Raw genomic sequence first — 14,272 nt, 5'->3', positions numbered from 1 at the left:
TTGGTTTTAGAGAACATGAACTCAGCCCAGATATCTTTAGGGTTGGGAGATTCATTGGTCCATATCATTTGGATGTCACATGAAGATCACTGGATGAAGGTAAGAATTGGCTTTTATTAATTTAATAGAATCTGGATTGGGACTCATTTAGATAACACATTTTTATGTTTCAAATTTTGATATGTCTTTGCTCATTGCTTATATTGCTTATGCTTTGTCTCATATAATTTTGTGAAAATATTGGTAAATCTAAATTAAAACATGGGAATGTCATAAGGCTATGATATGTCTTTAGTGGGACATTTTGTTACTGTTTTGTTCCTTTATATGTTGCATTTGAACTAGCTGCTAAATGTACTGGTATTCCTTCCTTGACTTTCGACAATAGTGCTAGAGAGAGTGACATTAGAAAGCCTCCTACCAAAATTAGAGAAAAAGGAGGGCTGCAAAGAAAGCCAACATTTTGGCCCTAGCCTTCTAATGTCAATTAAGACTCAGAACATATGAGAACTTGTACTGTAACGTCACATAACTCGGTAGTGTCCCAAACTTTCTGATCAAGGAGATTGTGGGGCCAAAGAAGAAAGTGATCAGTGATGTAGCATGTGCCTAAGGAGAGTCACATGGAGAGAAAACATTCTCTCAGGCTTTCACAAAGAGCACACTGGCCAAGCAATGGCCGTGACTCATCCACATGGCTGACACTGACAAAGGTTCTACAATCTTAGGTATCGGATCTCAGGATAAATCCTGAGGGGATTTCACTGACCTTATCAGACCCAAAAGCTACAACTCTTGTTGCATAGGTCCTGCTTTATCTTGGTCTTAACCATCCAGCAGAAAAGTATAAAAATGAAGTATAAGAAGTAAAGCCATGGTGTTATGTTGAGCTGCAGGGGACTCAGGTCAACAATTTCTGACATTGCCAGTCAAGCAGTAGACCCAATACTATTATGGGCTACTGGAATCTTTTAGAATATTTTGCTGAGTTTGCATACCTATAATATTCAAATAATGGAACTTATCAAAAAAAGGGGATACGGATGAATGTCCATTTTGTATCTGTGTATTCAAAGTGGTTAGGCTAGATATATAGTTACATTCTCTTAATGAATTGAGGGTTGTTCTAATGGTGTTTGTAAATAGGATATCTTGTTTGCATCTTGTACAGCAATTAACCACTAAGAAGAATGTATGCAATGTGTTAAATATTGAAGCTGTCCTACCAATTTGGTTTGAAACTGTCTCATTGCTATTTGTTTCTCAATAAAATTATGGAAAAAATAAGTAAAAAAAAATTTAAAAATACTTGATAAAAAAACCCAATGATAATATCTCACATCATCAATATTTGTTTAATTTAATTGTATTTTAAAATAAAATCAATTTCAGTAAATTATGGAAATTATATATTTTTCAAAAGAAATAAAATTTAATGATTCTTTAATGAAAATTTAAAAAAAAAAGAAAGCCTCCTTGTGGACTTTAATATAAACTTATATAAAATGGTTCTTTTTAAATCTAGCTCAGACTTAGAAAATATACATGTGTGCATGATAAAATATGGGACTCCTTTAACCAACTAAGTGACATTAGGTCAGTGATCATTCTTAAGACTTGGAGGGCAGGTTTCACTGGGACAGACCTGGCTCTCATCCTTGTTTACACACTAGAGAGTGTCAGGCCTGCTTTGCTTCAGCTTCCTTTCTTTGGCCTTACTCCTAATTTTTTCCTACCTTTTTGTGCTTTGCTCTTTAGAGGCATGTAAAATTAGACACAAAACAAAACTCTAGATTGTTTCAACTAAGCGAAGCCCATAGAAAGTGAGTATTTGCTAATGCCAAAGACATAAAGGTCATTTTAGAGAAAGGACACATACCCCATCTCTGGGCCAGATGAGCCATAGCTGTGTCGTACCTTTCTAGGGAATACAAATAAAATCCATGTTCCAACTCAATATTCTGGGTAGGTCTCTCTGTGGAGGCTAAAACTGAGGCACAGTGGAGAGAAGCAACTTCTGGGTGGCACCGGCTGTCTTCAAAAGTAGCACACTTATGAGACCAAATCACATTTAGTCTAAGGTAGGATTTCTGACCTTTCCTCTTCCCCTAGGTCTAGTTATTATTTAGGTGAATAAGAGGAATACTTTGATAATAAGTTATGGACTTTAAAAACCTTTACTGTCAAATTATAAGGTGATAATCTTGTTTAGGCTTTTGACTATCCTTTACAGAACCTTGACAAAGAGTCATTACTCTGCCAGCTAGTTAAATGCTCATAGAACAGCTGCCACTCTTTGAAGCAGAAGACAGGTTTCTCCAGCATCTCTTTGGCGAGTCTCCGTTGAAGCTAATGGCAAAGGGAATGTTGACCAGAGAGACAGCTGGATTCCTTTCTGGAGACTGATCTTTGGTTGTGTGGGCCAATAAAAATTGAGAAAAACTGAGGGGTCATGACAAGGGCTACTCTCTAGCAGATACCTAAAGATACCCAAACTGGCTCCTGACTGCTATAAACTCTTTCACCTGTCTATTGTTTTTATTTCTCTCTGCCAATGCACTAGAACTTCTCCCTAAGCTTTTCAGTGGAACCACTTAATTATTGCCCCTTCAGAAATTAGGTTGAGGCAACTTGCAACGATTTATATTTCACAGCAACTACCAAGGTAATGTTCTATATTTTGTGCCCTACATATGCTAACTAAGAGTAAGAAAGAGTTTTGTCAGCTTTAAGTTATGTGTTTTTACCAACATGTAAAATGTGATTGCTAGATGTAAAATATGTTTAATCTGTGAGTTCCACGGATTTAAATAAAACATGGCTTTGTGCTATTGCTAAAAATGGTTGCCTTAGTGGTTAAAATACATGATTCAAGTGTCTTGGACATTTCTTTGCCCAAGGTTCAGAGCAAAGTTTTTCAATTCTGTTGTCTCTTTTGTCTATTTCCAGAGGTGATCAGGAAGTGCTTTGCTTCCACTCACCTTTTTATGCAATACTTTTTTTTACAAAAGTTATGCTTTCTTTTGTAGACATTCTTATCACCAGACCAACTATATCTTATCCCTATAAATATTCCATAGGAGTAAGTGCATGGCTTATGAGCTTCCTGGGGGGATAAAATTGCATGCCAGTTCAAGGGTCAGACTTTGTCTCCCATCTCTCTCCAGATGGCATTCACCTGTCCTGGAGTGGGTTCTACTCAATGGATCCCTTGAAGGTTTAGAAATCAATTACAAATAATGAGGAAATGCAAAAAACCATTTCTTTTTGCATTTAAGACATGGGAATCTCACAGTCAACGTCTCTTACTCCTTTAGAGTACCTCATTAAGCATTGGAAGTTGTTTGATTCTTACATGCTGAAAAAGAAACATTTAATATTTTTTTACCATGTGCACATGGCCTACATAGCCCCTAGAGCTGAGATGGAATGTGGAGTGAAGTATCAATTATAACACTATTTTGTAAGCAGAAAGATATTGTAGAAAAGAAAGAATATGGTCAGAAATTCTTTATGTTCAGATTTTCTTTGCATTAATCAATAATCCTTATTTGGTTTTAAAATGTAGATAGAAGCCACAGGGAAATGAAACACCTTAGGCTCCTAAAACCTTCACTATCCTGAGCCTGAGACTTTTTAACTTTTGGAGCCTGAGGACAAAACAGCTTTAGTGAAAGCCTCACACATCATTACTAAATATAAAGTTGCCCCTACTTGCCCTTCTAGTCTAAAGGATGGGGCTTCAAGACCAGCTGCAATCAGTCGTCTGCAGGGTTATACCCATTCTTAGCTGAGTTTAGGCATGCTCCTCAAGGACAATATGCTTTGCAAGAAGTAAATGGGCAATGGAGAACTTGCAGAATTCACATGCCTTTTTCTCTCAGTGACCTAAAAGAAATAAAGTCAGATCTTGAAAAATTTTTAGATGACCCTGATAAGTACATTGAGGTCTGTAGATGCCTCACTCAGACCTATGAGCTAGATTGGAAAGATGTTGTAGGTTATTTTTGACACTCTTGCCTTATAGCCATGCAAATCCTAATGTGCATCTTCCCATCCATTCAGGGGAAGCCAGAGCCACTGGCTTCCCCTGAATGGATGCTGACCACTAATGAAAGGCAGGCAGCAGCACAAACTGCTATTATATTTGGAGATGAATATTATGTTGTTAACTTCAGAGGGCCAGAAGATAGGGCAGCCAGAGGACCCCCCCATTCCCACTGGAGCCCAAGCAGGCCCTGTCCAAGATCCCTACTGGCCTAGCAACCATATGGGAAACTGGAATAGGAGACATTTTCAGACATGTGTTCTAGGAGGTCTAAGAAGGATAAGAACTAAGTCACTCAATTTTCTAAACTATCAGTGGTTCAAAAGGAAAAGAAGGAGCACTCCTCTGCTTTCTTAGATTGCTTACAAGAGGCATTTATAAAGTATACTTCCCTGGATCCTAATTCAATAGAGGGACAAATTATTTTTAAGGATAAGTTCATTACACAGTTGGCCTCAGATATTAGAAAAAAGTTACAGAAGATGGCCTTTGCTCCAGATAGTTCACTTGATACGTTAGTAAAAAATGCCTCCTCAGTATTCTATAACCATGAGGAGGAGGCCAAAGAGAAAGCAAAGAGATTGAGAAAAATCAGGTGCCTTTGTTGCAGCATTAAAAGAAACAGACCCTAAGTCTGATTCTTAGGGTCCCAAGAAGAACTCAAGGACTACACTCACCTACTCCTGGTGTCGAGATCCAGCCCCCTGAAGAGGGACTGCCCTAAGAAGCCCTCTGGGCTTAACTGAAAATGTGACCACCGGACAGACATCAGACTGCCCTCTGAGCAAAGGCCCCAGAGTCAGACCCATCCTACCAGTTGGTCCAGCAGGATTGAAGGGCCCTGAGGCACTCTGTGCCCTTTCGCTCTGGCTGGACTCTCAACTCCACAGAGGAGCCCCAGATAGATAATCATGACTATAGAGGGAAAAGAGACCAGCCTATTGCTGGACACTAGCACATGCTTCTCGGTCCTTCTTTTCAGTCCTGGCCTTCCATCCAGCCATCATACCTCAGCGAAAGGAGTCATTGGTAAGGAGGTAATTTGATATTTTTCACAACCCTTAGGCCATAATTGGGATGGTTTTCTTTTTCCACTTTCCTTTTGATTATGCCTGAAAGTCCAGTTCCTCTCTTGGGGAGAGATATTTTATCTTGTTTAAATACTGTGATATATATGTACCTGGTCAAGTGCACCGTCTTCTCGTTGTGGAGACAGAAATAAATCCTGAAGTAAGAGCAACTAAAGGTAAAATAAGTAGGGCAATAAGAGCTGCTCCAGTACAGATACATCTCAGAGATTCTACTATTTTTCCTAACCAGAGACAATACCCTCTAAGACCTGACATGAAGAGAGGATTACTATAATTGATAAGCTAAGGACATCAGGCTTTCTTGAGTCCTGTAACAGCCTATGTAGTACTCTGATCTTGGGATTTCAAAAACCCAATGGGAAATGGATGTTAGTACAGGACCTCAGATTGATAAACGAGGCATTAGTGCCCATTCACCCCATGATACCTAACCCATACATGCTCCTTTCTTAGATTCTAAAAGATGCCAGTTGGTTTTCAGTGTTAGACTTAACACTTTTCTTTCCCTAGCTTTCTTTTGTATTCCTTTACATACAGATTCCCAGGGGCTTTTTTGCTTTTGAAAATCCTCAAGATCAGGCCTCTGATTGACATGAGCAGTACTTCCCCAAGATTCGGGGATAGTCCATATCTTTTGGGCAAGTGCTTTCCCTTGACTTGGCATATTTTGCATCCTCCCGGTCACAATGTTACAATACTTTTGTGTGCCCCCTCAGAAGAGTTCTGTGTTTAAGGCACCTTTGCCCTGTTGAATTTTTTAGCAGAGATGATAAGGTCTCTAAATCTAAAGCACAACTTTGCAACATTGAGGTAAACTATTTAGGCCTTAACTTACTTAAGGGAAACTGAAAGCTAGGGAAAGAAAGAGTTAAACCATTCTTTTCTTCCAGCTAAGGGGATTCTTAGGAATTATAAGCTTTTGCTGCCTTTGGATACCTGGGCATGGGGAGATTACACAACTCTTCTATCAATTTATAAAAGAGGCCCAAAAGGCAAAAACCTGTATTTTAACTCAGGAGTCTGACTCCCGAACTGCATTCTAGAAACTTAAACAAGGGCTTCTAAATTCCCCAGCCCTAAGGCTACCCTCAGGACACCATTTCAGTTTATTTGTCAATGAGAGATGAGGTACAGCTTTGGGAGTGCTTATGCAGGATCACAGACCCACTCCACAGCTTATACGATATCTGAGTCATGAATTAGACATTGTAGCAAAGGGAAGGTCTGCTTGCCTCAGAGCTGTGGCAACTATAGCTCCCCTAGTGCCAGAGGCATCCAGGCTGACCTTAGGTAAAGATCTCAGTGTGAGTGTGTGGCAGGACTTCTTTCTTCCAAGAGGAACCTGTGGCTATCAGACAATCAACTTCTTACATGCCAGGCTCTACTTCTAGAAGAACCAGCCTTTCAAATAAAGACAGGCTCCTCCTTAAACCCTGCCACCTTTTTGCTGGAAAAAGGAAATTAAGAATGACAGGCATGACTGCGAACAGGTAATTCTCCATACCCACACAGCCAGAGCAGATTTATTAGACACAGCCCTTACTGACCCTGAGTTGACCCTTTTCTGTGATGGCAGCTCCTTCATGGAAAATGGGACAAGAAAGGCAGGAAATGTGGTGGTGACCTTGCATCAGACTCTTGAAAGTTCCTCACTTGTACCTGGGACTAGTGCTCAGTTAATGAAGTGCATAGCTCTGACCAGGGCTCTACAATTGGCAAATATTTATACTGATTCAAGATATGCTTTCCTAGTACTACATGCCCATGCAGCCATATGGAAAGAGAAGTTATCTAATAACCAACGGATCTCCCATTAAGTATTATAGAGAGGTAGATGATCTTTTGTTATCTATTTGCCATCCCAAGTGGCAGTAATTCATTATAGAGGGCACCAAAAGGGAACTGATGAAGTGTCTCAAGGTAATTAGCTGATGCAGCAGCAAAAAAAGGCTGCTCCAGAGCTCCCCCTTCAGGCTTCTCTGATCTGGGAGGGTCCCCTTGGTCATATACTCAACCTAATATTCTCAATCAGAAGGTGAATGGGTGGGGCTGGGGAGATAGCTCAGTGGTCTTTCATTTGGAGAGCTAATATCCTGGGGAAGACTGGCAGCTTGGATTTACTCATATGCCAAAAAGTAAGGGACTTCAGTACTTACTGTTTCAGTAGATACTTTCATCAACTGGGTTGAGGCCTTTCCCTGTAGGACAGAAAAGGCTTAAGAGGTGCCAAGAGTCTTAGTCTTAGTCTTAGAAATCATCCCTAGACTTGGACTTCCTAAGAGCTTACAGAGTAGTCATGGGCCGTCCTTTAAAGCAACAGTCACACAAAATGTCTCTCAGGCACTGGGTATTCACCAATACCTCCATTGTGCATAGAAGCCACAGTCACCAGGAAAGGTAGAAAAAGTAAATGAGACTCTAAAAAAATATCTTCATAAAATGGCTCAAGAGACCCATCTACAGTGGCCTCACTTACTGCCTTTAGCTCTTATCAAAATAAAAAGCAGATCTCAAATCCTAGGGCGCAATCTATTTGAAATGTTTTATGGTCCTTTTCTCACTAATAATTTTATTTGAGAGAAACAGATGCCTTACTAAGGGACACTACCTCGTTGGCTAAATTCCAACAAACTCTTCAACAGCTTACAGTAGCTCAGCTTAAAGAAAAGGGAAATCCTATATCCCACTCTGGAGATTTAGGACTGGTAAAGTCTCCTTCCTCATCTTCTCCTTTCCTAGGATCTACTTGGGAAGGAGCATACACCATGATCTCGTCAACTGCTTCAGCTGTCAAGATAACAGGCCAGGACTCTCAGATACACCACACCACTCTGGGAACCTGAGACTGTTGCTGGAGGTGAGCAGCATCTGAATATTGCTGTGAACCACAGAAGACTTAAGATTCTTGTTCAAGAAAAAAGCAAAGTCCTTAGACAGTGGAGCTGCTCTTAGCCTTTCAACTAACCACTTCACACTTCAAGGAGTGTGCCATTCCTTTCTAAGGTGGGCACAGGAATATGCAGAATCATTACAACAACTCTCTTATTGGATACGAAGTTTACTCCCTTTGTCAGGAACATCAGGGCTCCCTTGGTGGTATCCCCCCTTCAAGGAGATGGTTGGAGTAAATTACAAGACAATGGGCTAGAAAGATAGCTCAGTGGGCCAAGTGCCTGCTTAGGCAAGCACAGGGTCTGGGGTTCAATCTTTGGCACCATATGCTGCACCAGCCTCATCCTGCAGTGCACTGAGCCAGCCAGCAAGTCCAGGCATGGTGACACAGCCTGTAATCCCAGCACTGGGGAGGCTGAAAACAAGATGATCACTGTCTGAGCTGCCTACTGAGACCCTATACCAAGTAAAAAAACATTACAAGACTATATTAATGATATGTGGAGGAGTGCAGTAGTTCGTAGCTTAGCCCACCATCACAAAGTAATTGAATAGCCTATAAATTAGACTCTTAATATTCCTGGACACAATCAAATTTTTCCTACAACATCTCTGAAGCCTCTCTAGTGAGACTAGTGAGACCCCTATTAAATAAAAATAGCTCCTATCCTAAGGACAAACAACCATAGATACCAAGATGGCGATTTTCAAATAGGGGATGCTTATCTATGGTTAACCCCCACTGTAAGACACCTCAGCAGAAAGGCCACCTTATGTGGGGAACAACAACAAAAAATTCACTCCTTTTCTCATTGGCATAACTCCACTAAATACTTGGGGTGGACACTCTCGGAACAGTGTATACACAATAACTTTTTAAGCTGAAGACTGGTTTGCAATGGACAGGTATCATCCTGGAATTAGATAAGAAGCCCCCAGTAGCACTCATTTGTCTTGTAGGACCAAAGTTGTGGCTCTGGCTTCCCCTGAATGGATGGGAAGATGCACATTAGGATTTTCATGGCTATAAGGCAAGAGTGTCAAAAGTAACCTACAACATCATCGATGGCTTAGAAGTACATTTCACGTGGCCTTTATCTTTATTCCTTCCTTAGAGCTAGAAGATGTCATATAACACACTGAGGCCTTAGCTAATTATACTCAGGGGCCTTAAATGATACAGTATCTGGTCTCTCTCTCCTCAGTGAAAAAGTAAAGTTAATGAGACAGGCCATCCTCCAGAATGGTATGGCATTAGACATTTTAACAGCAGGACCAGGGTATTTATGCATTTTAGAAGCTGAATGTTGTGTGTACATTCCTGATGCTTCTGCTAATGTCTCAATAGCTGTTCAGGATATTAGAAAACAAATCAATGATATGTCAGACTCTGAAGTCCCCTGGAATTTGTCCTTATTATCTCCACTGGAAGCCATTATTGGCTCCTCACAGTGGAAATCATTGTTTATTGTATTCATAATTATCCTGTTGATCTTACCATTTGGCCCATGAATACTTAACTGTTTCTTTGGCTTTATCTCCTCCAGACTCAAAGCTATATGTCTACCCAAGATGGTAACGCCTAGTGTCTATCCAGGGCCTTTAGATAGACCCTCTGAAGAGTATCTCTGACTGCTAATCAACAACTATGACCCCTTTCATCCTGAAGAAGCCAGAGTGGTCATCGTCCATGATTCCCTCAGAGTAGCTCAGGTTACTTCTTAAGAGGGGGAATTGTTGTAGGCAGCTGAGTTAGATAGAAATATGATAGGTGGTCAGACAGGGCTAGGCACTCAGAAGGAGACAATATGGAAGACAAACCTTGCAACTGTAGGAGAGACAGACACTCCCACTGTGGGGCAGACCTCAAGACAAAAGAGTAAACAAAAGGAGCCACATTCCTCCCTACGGATGGGCATCAGGAATGGATATTCTAAATAGGTATCAGTCACTTTGAAAGAGCCAGGAGTCATGGATGATCCAACCCCTACAGGAAAAGCCCCTGTTCCGCGTTCATGTCTGCTTACTATGTGACTCGCTTCCCCATTTGATCCCGATTTAATCAACTTTACCTAAGCAACTAATCTTGGTGGACCACAGTTTTGTCCCACCTCATGTATGAGTTTCCATTTTTCTACCTCACTTTGTGGTTTTGCTCTATAAACCCCTAGATAAGGCAGGGCCCTTTTGGCAACCCACTCGGGTCCCCTTCTGTTCCTCTCTCAGACAGAAGCTTTCTTTCCCCAATAAATATTCTTCTCTTTATCTCTGTTGTTCCTAAATTTTATGTTTTGGTTTTAGAGAACACGAACATCCCAGGTATCTTTTGGGTTGGGAGTTTCATTCCCCTATACCAACAATGAAACCAAACGCTAGTTCTTTGAGAAAATCAACAAACCTGATAAATCTATGGCTTACATGATCAGAAAGAGAAAAGACTGAGAAACTGAATTATGAAAATCAGGAATAAGAAAGTGGGATCATCATACAGTCTACAGATATTTAAAAGATCAAATGAAATCGAAGTTGGAAACATTTATAAGGTAAATGATACTGTATAGTTTTGTTAGTATGGAAAGAAAAGAACTGCTCACAAAAGTAAACTGGTAACTGCAATGTCTTGCTAGGTCATATATCAGAGAGAGAGCCTCAGTGAACTGGCTGGGGAGGGCACTCCTGTAAGTCAAGCACTCAGGAGGCAAAGGCAGGGTTACAGAGTTCTGGACGAGCCTGGGCTACTTCAAGGTTAGTTTGAGTTACGTAATAAGACTCCTGTCTCCAAAGCAAGCAAACAAACAAACAAATAAATAAAATAAAATAAAGCCTCATGCAGTTTCTTAAAGAAACAGTTCCAAGAATGTCTACCACAGAATCACTATGCTCCCTGTCACTTAGGTTCATTTAGATGTGCATGCTTAGATTCATTTGCTCGGTGCTGACCATATCAAAGGAAGCCATATATTTTAAAGTTTGGGGTTTTTTTATTTGATACAGGGTCTCTCTGCACAGCTCAGACTCACAGTGATCTTTCTGTCTCAGCCTCCCCAGCACTGGGATTAGAGGCATGCACCACCACGTGGCTTGGTGCAGGGCAGCACAGCATGTGTTACTGGGGATGCAACCCTGGGTCCTTGTGCTTGCCAGGCAGGCATTTAGACCATGGAGCTATCTCCCCAGCACACCATATATTTTAGTAAAAAGGAAAAAAGCATTCACTCAAAGTTAGTTCCAAGGAGATGAGGAGCCTAATTGCCTCAAATCTCTATGTCATCCTGTTCAGGTGGGCAAGGGGAGCGAACTCAGAGAGACCAAGCAAATCTATATAACTGCTCTATCGCTTTCAGCCATCTTTGACTCTATCTCTTTTCTTGGGAAACAGAATTTGGGCTGAGGCCTCCTGGGGCATCTGCATATTCTGTCACTTCTTTTAGGTTGAGGGGAGTGTTGTGTACAAGCTCAACAGAGGGAAGTTTGGAGAAATTGTTTTTTCCTAGAGGGGGAAAAAAACCATAAAAGTTCCATTCTACAGTACCAGTTATAGTTGGTGTTAAAGGAGAGCTGCAGACAACATAGGTGTTCATCACAGGGAATGGCTGAAGAAAACAGGGATGTGTTTAATGAAATATTATGTACACCCCAGAGCAAGGAATGTGGAGAGTATAAACACACACACACACACACACACACACACACACATATACACACACACATACACACAACTTGTTTGCATGTCTAAGGAGAATTACCAAACACAGTGGAATGTGTTCCTGAGTGACAGAGAGAAAGAGATGGAGAGTAACAGTCAACAGACAGGAGAAGAAAAGGGAGAAAGATATCACACTGACAGAGAGAGCTACAGTCCAGAAACTCAGGAAGATGACTTACCAGAGCTGCTCCTGATGTTAACAAGAAGAGACTCTCATGAACACCGCTATGGAACCTATTGTCCTTCCTAGCCACTGGGATACAATGATGTGTAAGAGAAACACAGCTAAGTGCAGGGCAGGAACTTGCATGGGTCACACGTATTATATAGCATAGGTATCCAAATGGAAACTAGGAATACAGACAGCGCAGTTGGGGTGATGCGTAAGGAATAGCTTATTCAGTTAGCTTGTGAGTAAGCCAGTTTCTAAAGGAGGAGCCTGCGCTGGAGCTAGGCAACCAGCCTAATGACAGGAATTTAAAAAGAATAGACTGTGAGCTAGGACTTTGGACCAAGAATGAAAGCGGTCACTGCACATGAAATGCAGCTCGCTCACTACTAAAGGGGGGTTCAGCCACCTCAACTGAGTTCCTGAGTTCTGATGAAGCTTAAATGAAAAATAACCAGTTTTCCCCCAAAATCTCAGTTTCCTGTAAACCCTACATGTTGAAGAATGGGGTGGGAAAGCCCGAGTGCCAACTGGTCATTCCAAGTCACAGAGCCACCTGTGGTACACAGGCATCCAGAAGGGCTATTTCTTTTATCATTATTTCCAGTAAACTCCCCTAACCTTCTCCTTTAGTTTACAATTTCATTCCTCAACATTTGCAGAGCCATGGGCTCAGTGTATATGGTAACAATGGGACAAATCCCCTTCTACTCACCTGCACCTGACCAAATCCCAGGACCAAACCTCCGCCTTTGTCCTAAGGTCTACTATCCAGAGACAGAGAGAAGGTAAGAAAGACAGAGACACCTTTGGCCCACCTTGCAAGATTCCTATGACTCCCAACCATGATGCTGTTGTGCTAGGCCAGCTAGGCCAGCACTCACCACTTGTGCCATTTTCCTTTCTGCTGGTATCAGCCTACTCCATCTGATCATAACGTCATCCTTTAAACTTCATCAATCTTTAGCTGTCTCTTCTGTACCATCGTAAACACCGTTCCATGCTTAGTTTGTCATCACAAGAACCTGAAAGCACATCTTGGACCCCAAGAACCTCAGTATCACTAGTGAGGAAGGAGTCTAGGACATAGCTAAGTGGCTGGGCCCTTGGGCCTGGCCTGTCAATCACAGAGACCTGTCATTCATGGGGATTCAGGATACATGTGCCCAGCAGCTGCTGAGCCCTGCACCTGGTGTCAATTGGAGAACTCTGTCTTCAGTTCTTCTGGCATGAGATCATGTGGGTTTTTGGTGGACTGGCTTACATTTGACATCAGGTGGAGGTAAAAGGCATTGACCATTAACCTTGTGGGCACTGGGAGCCTTTTGGCCTTCCCATCCTGTGTTCTACAGATTGTAGTTCTTTTCCTACACTAACTGACCTGCATTCACTCATAGATACATGTTTTAAGAGTACTTCTTTTCCCTTCTTTTCTCACCTTAATTTTGTTTTCTTTTTTGAGACAAGTTTTTACTGTGCAGTTCAGGCTGGCCCTGAACTCACATTGCAGCCCAGGCTGACCTCAGACTCATACTGATCCTCTTGCCTCAGCTTCCTGAGTGTTGAGATTGCAAGTGTGTGCCACCGTGTCTTAAATGTTTTTAATCAATGTAAAACCTCACTGTGTTTTTCAGTTGTCCAATACCTTGAGCAGGACAGCAAAGGCCTTAAGACACTCTGGGAACCTCAGCACCCCACTAACTCTCCATGTGTCAGGAGATCTGTCCCTGTCACACAGAGGGGCCAGACCAGCCTAAACCATCATATTCTGCTCTGATAAATAGGATTGAAGGGCTCAGGGCAATTTTCAATGCCCCGTACATAGACATCTCTGTCCCTTGTAAGAGCCCTGGGTGGCCGTGGATGTCATGCAAATTCAATTATTCTATTTCAACTTCCTTCTCTGGAAAACCTTCCTGTAGATCTGTAGTCATAATTAGGGTTGAAGGGATCCCTATTAAGAAGTACTTTCACTTTGACCTACAATGTCAGTGAAGGCCAAGTATTCAACCTTGAGTTTTTAATTGTGCCAGTGTCCTACTGCCTTCCTAGGAAGATAAAGCAGAAATAGAAACTCGTGTAATTTGTACAGGCTGTCTTCTCAAGCAGATTGCTGTCATTCATTCCAAGAGACGAGGGTCTCCTTAGGAAATCAAAAGGCTGATAGAAAGGCAAGAAGGGCAGCTGAATAGCCGCTCAAGACCTTGGTCTTGTTCTCAATTCCTCATGGACCTTCAAGGCCAGTCTAGAACGTGAATTAGCCCTTCCTCAAGAGACACAGTGACAAGTTGTAAAAACCCTATATGGGAATACGGTCAAATTTTCCCAGGATTACTAGTGGAGGCCAGCTGATAGACCTGCAAACT

This window comes from Octodon degus, unplaced genomic scaffold (genome assembly GCF_000260255.1).
Source record: "Octodon degus isolate 3935 unplaced genomic scaffold, OctDeg1.0 scaffold00131, whole genome shotgun sequence".
Lineage (NCBI taxonomy): Eukaryota > Metazoa > Chordata > Mammalia > Rodentia > Octodontidae > Octodon > Octodon degus.
This window is presented reverse-complemented; position numbering follows the sequence as displayed.